Source organism: Mytilus californianus, unplaced genomic scaffold (assembly GCF_021869535.1).
Source record: "Mytilus californianus isolate M0D057914Y unplaced genomic scaffold, xbMytCali1.0.p SCAF_10, whole genome shotgun sequence".
Taxonomy (NCBI): Eukaryota; Metazoa; Mollusca; class Bivalvia; order Mytilida; family Mytilidae; genus Mytilus; species Mytilus californianus.
The window spans coordinates 70,717,976-70,723,828 of NW_026262582.1; the positions used below are offsets into that span (position 1 = coordinate 70,717,976).

Sequence of the window (5,853 nt, forward strand, 5' to 3'; positions counted from 1 at the left end):
TTCTTTACTTATAAGTTATAACATCACCTGATGAGATGACCCCTAACCGTAGGCACCAAGGAAAGTGTCTCAACGACTCTTCCTTTACTTTTAATATCACCTGCTGATATGACCTCTTCCTATATGAACAATAGAAAGTGTCTCTGTCAACCCTTTCTTTACTTATAACATATGAGCCGCGTCGAATAGAAATCGACCTTATGCAATTCGACGTCAAACCGAATAACGTAATTGTTAAAGTGTTTCAATTAAGCAGTCTGTAATTTTGATGGCTGTGGATTGTTGTTGTTTTTAATATTTGTTTTTTATTTCATATGTTATCATATAAATCTGGACACACATGATTTATAGTTTTCTCCTGGTCTGTGCGCCGCACAGGATTTATAATCTTCACTTGGCCTGTGCGCCGCACAGGATTTATATTCTTCACCTGGTCTGTGCGCCGCACAGGATTTATAATCTTCACTTGGTCTGTGCGGCGCACAGGATTTATATTCATCAATAGGTCTGTGTACTGCATGGGATTTTTTTTCCATGATTTGATATTTAATTGGTTAACTATTGTTACCATGGTAACAAGCTCTGACATGTAAATATCCATGAAATCCATGATATAGTTAAATTCCAAATTAAATAATTACTCCAAATTTAATTAATACAGTGTTTTAAGTAAAAAATGCCGATAATCTTTCACGGAAACAGCCTTACGATCTGGTCCGACATGAACATTTTCAAATTATCTGGGAACCGTCACCTGCCTGTCGCGTGTCGTTTGCTTTGATATAATAACTAATGTTTCTTCTCCTGATTCCTGTTTTTTTCCTAATAACATATTTCACAATCTTAGCATCAGGTTTGGCTTACAAGAATACATTGTTTAGCTCAGGTATGTATTTCCTAATACGTTCTAAATATTGAACTATTTTTACGTCCACGATCTATTTTTACATTTTAGTAAAAAGTATTTTAATTTCGTTTAGTAGCATAACATCTCTTATAAAAATAATTGTATACAAATCATAAGTTTTACTAAACTAAGGTAATTGTCTGAAAAATTATTTCTGGTGGTTTATGACGAAATTTGTGCTGTATTGCAAAACTTTGCCACACACACGCAACAAAAGAATCAAGTCAAAAGTTATAATTCATAAAATTGTACCGTTGCATTTTGGAAAATTTAAAAAGAAACAACATTACAAATATACAATATTAGTCAGAGACAAAAACGTTGTGCGTGCTTAAGGTGGATTTTGTACTGTTTGCGTGCAATTTATGTTCAAATCTATTCAGAAATTTAGAAATGTTTTGCGTGTAATTTCTGTTCAATGACATATCTATTTAGAAATTGAAAAAAAGAGGGAAATATTTGCAAAATACATGTGTATATGTATTTGGAAAACTAATAACTATCAAGATAAAACCTTTTAAACCTCCTTTTTTTATATCCCGACAACTTTAAAAAAAAAAAAGTATTCGGGCAATAAAATTATCGATCTATGTATCCGTGGGTCTTGAATTTTCGCGTCCGTCCGTCCGTCCGTCTGCGTGATTAAGGTAACAATATTAAAAGATGTAAACTGATGTCGGGGTTATAAATACTAAACAAAAATTCCATCTAAAAAAAACGTTTATATTGAAATTTGAACTTCTATAATTTAAATATAAATTATTTGAGATTTTGATCTACATGTCACAAATCACTGGGGAACTATTATAGCGCAAAGCGCGACAACCGAGTAAATTCCTGAAATGGACTGGTTCAATAACATAGGATGCGAAGAACTAGAAAATGAAGCAGTTGCCTATTTTGAACAATATATAGGTAAATACCAGAGGTTTTGGCGTCAAGCAATAATAAACTGAATGTGTCTGATAACGGCGATTCCGATATTGAAAATGACGAATCTGATATTGAAAATACATGTGACACAATCTAAGCTAGGGCCCGGGAATTTTATTCCACTTCCGTCAATCAAGATCAATCGGAAAATACATGTACTCTTAATCCAAATGATGAATTAGAGGATCCTTCCCGACTTCGAATAAATGCTCTATTTGCTAACGACTGTAACTGCATAAAACAATTTTTTACAAAGCCTTAACATTCAGAGAACAGGCATATGATGTATCGTTATATGTTCTTGAATTTACAAAAGCAGAGCGTGACATATATTTGCTTTCAAAATTAGAAAACTTAGAAATAACAGATTCGGTTTTCAAAGGCGGAAAGAGAGAACGAAAACGATACCGATATTCTTTTCAAGGAGTTGAGATATTAATATTAGAGTTCACATGGAGAAATGTTTATAACATTGGGAGGAGCAAATTTAAAAGTTTAAAACAGCACTTAAATAAAATTGACGTAACACTGCGATCACATGTTCTAAGTGAAAGAAAATCAAATCACGGACATTCATTTGAAGTGATTTAAAATACGATAAAATTTATCAAGCGTTATGCTGATGAATTTGGTCTCCCTCTTCCGGCTGCGTCTCGGGCAACCAACAATACCCCTCCCATACTTCTACCTTGTAGCGAGAGCAAGAAATATGTACACTCTTAATATGTAAATTCATGCGTTAACTCAGAACACCAATATGTTCAACTAACCGTATTTAAGGAAGTTTGGAATGCATGTGTCCCTCATATTAAATTGATGAAACCAAAGAAGGATCTGTGTAAAACGTGCTTTCAGTTGAGGGAGGAGATTTCCAGATCTATTTCGGAAGACGCGAATTTAGTGACAACTCAAAAATTAATTGACCATATACAGTCTGCGCGGACGGAGCGTGAATATCATAAATTATGTACACAAAGATCACGCGATGAATTAAAGTTGGCTGAGTCTCCAATAGGAAAGTATAGCACTCCATGTTCAACAAATTTTAAAAATGTTCATTACACTTTTGACTTTTCACAATATGTAAACTTGCCACATTCGTCTCAACAGGTTGGAGCTCTATACTTTTTAACACCTCAAAAGGTTCAAATATTTGGAATTTGCGATGAAAACTTTCCAATGCAAACGAATTATTTGATTGATGAGCAACAAACAATCGGGGAAAATGGAAGTCGGACACATGGACCTAATGCTGTTTATAGCATGCTGCATCATTATATGCATGGTAATACTTACGGTGAAAAGGCATGTCATTTTCATGCTGATAATTCCGTGGGACAAAACAAAAATAAAACTACTTTACATTATATGTTGTGGAGGTGCACAAAGGGTTTACACAAAACTATCAATTTGCATTTTATGATTGCTGGGCACACAAAATGTTTATGTGACGCATGTTTTGGCATGTTAAAAAAGAAATTTAGAAAGTCGGACGTAAACACTGTACAACTGGTTGAAATTGTTGACAATTCTACCAAATGCAATAGGTCAGAAGTTTATACTGAAAATGAGGATGACAAAAACAGCTTAAAGTGGTACAGATGGGATAATTTCTTCACTAATTATTTCAAATCACTCAGAGGTATTGGAAAATTCCATCACTTCAGATTTACCAGTGACGAAGTAGAAGTCGTATTTGCGAGAAAAACTCTTGATCAACCGGAGAAAAGACAGATCCTTCTTAAGGAAAGCGCAAACGTGCCGGAGTTGCGCACGACACTTCCAAAAGGTATTCAGCCAGAAGGGCTGACAAAGGAGAGGAGGCGTTATCTGTACAATGAAGTCCGTCCTTTAGTTCAGTTTAGTTTCCGTGACGAATTTTGTCCTCGTCCTTCAGAGGAGTAAAATTTTACATAGAATGGTTACAGTTGTTTTGAAAACTTGAGAATCATTTATGTTTTTATTTGTAACAGTCTTATAAATTAAATTAAATACTGTATACAAATGCATGTTTTCATGTCTCTCTTTATTACGAGAAAAGGACCGATAAAGAATAAAATTAATGCATGATAACGTTAATTTCACGACGTTGTCGTGACATTAGATGAGCTTAAATATATTTATCCGACAAATCTTTGAAATGGCGAAACTTTTTTAAATCAGAAAGCTAGAGTAAAACGGTTTTTTGTATTCAAATTGAATGACTGTTACCAAAATGAATATGAACAAAACTCAAATTGAGATTTTTTTGGCATAAGGCCGATTTCTATCCGACGCGGCTCATATTATGCTCATATGACCCCTTCCTACAGTCACCATAGAAAGTGCCTCTATCGACCCTTTCTTTTTACTTTTAACAATACCTGCTGATATGACACCTCTCAATAGAAACCATAGAAAGTGTCTTTTTAGACCATTTTTTTTCTTATAACATCACCTGCTGATATGACCCTCCCTATAGGCACCAAAGAAAGTGTCTCCATCAACCATTTCTTTCCTTATAACATCACCTGTTGATATGACCTCTCCCTATTGGCACCATAGAAAGTGTCTCTATCGACCCTCTCTTTACTTAAAACATCACCTCCTGATATGAACCCTCTCAATAGGCACCATAGAAAGTGTCTTTTAAGACTATTATTTTTCTTATAACATCACCTGCTGATAAGACCCCTCCCTATAGGCACCAAAGAAATTGTCTCTATCAACCATTTCTTGCCTTATAACATCACCCGCTGATATGACCCCTCCCTATAGGCACCATAGTCAGTCTCTATCGACCCTTTCTTTGCTGAAAACATCACCTCCTGATATGACCCCTCCCAACTGGGACCATAGAAAGTGTCTCTATCGACCCTTTCTTTTCTTATAACATATTATGCTCATATCATCCTTCCTACAGGCGCCATAGAAAGTGTCTCTATCGACCCTTTCTTTACTTTTAACATCACCTGCTGATATGACCCCTCTCAATAGACACCAGGCATGGGGCGAATTACATTGCAATGTAATGCATTATATTACAATTACTTTGACCAAACCATGCATTATATTACAATTACAATTACATGCATTTATCAAAGTAATGCATTATATTACAATTACTTTTGCAAAGTAATGCCTTGAATTACACATTACATTTGAAAATTTTATTAGTGAATAGAAAAATAAAACATTTTGAAAAACAACTAGAAGTCACAAAAGATTCTAGCATATGCAATAACTGTTCCATGAATTGAATATAAGTATACATGTAAAAAGTCTATTTAATTTGACTTTTACAATTTTTAATTATTTTAACTTAATGTTGACTTTACTTTTATAAATATATTTTTTGTTGTTTTTTTTTTAATTTTAAACGAAATATTCAGTTACTGTGAATTACTTCCCTAATTATAAAATAAACATAGACCTTTATTAATGAACAATTGTCTAAATGGTGAAAATATTGATTGTTAAACAAACTAATTAGTGTTTTATAACAAAGTTTAGTTATCTTTTATTTAAGCAAAACAAAGATATTCTTTGATCTTATGACAACAATACAGCTATGCTTTTCAAATATCAATCTTTTTATGCAGGAAAATGTATGAAATAAGATGAAATAAAGAAATATTCTAATGATTAACATATTCTTAGTTAATCAAGAAATCTTAAATTTGGTTTAGTTAAAACTCCAACAATATGTTAAAGATGTAGTATGTGAAAAAAGTAATGACATGTAATGCCATGTAATGCATGAAATTACACAACTTTTTGCTAAAGTAATGCATTACATTACAATTACATGTAATGCACAAATTGTTGCATTACACATTACATGCAATTACTTGGAAAAATGTAATGCATTACCATGCATTACAATTACAAATTTGCATTACCCCATGCCTGATAGACACCATAGAAAGTGTCTTTTTAGACCTTTTTTTTCCTTATCACATCACCTGCTGATATGAACCCTCCCTATAGGCACCATAAAAAGTGTCTCTATCGACCCTCTCTTTACTTAAAAC

At 33.4% G+C, this 5,853-nt stretch overlaps 1 pseudogene; it reads left to right on the plus strand.

Annotated features, from left to right (window-relative positions):
- The first annotated feature begins 1,749 nt into the window (after window positions 1–1,749).
- Window positions 1,750–3,745, plus strand: LOC127719160 (uncharacterized; annotated as a pseudogene).
- Window positions 3,746–5,853: the final 2,108 nt, after the last annotated feature.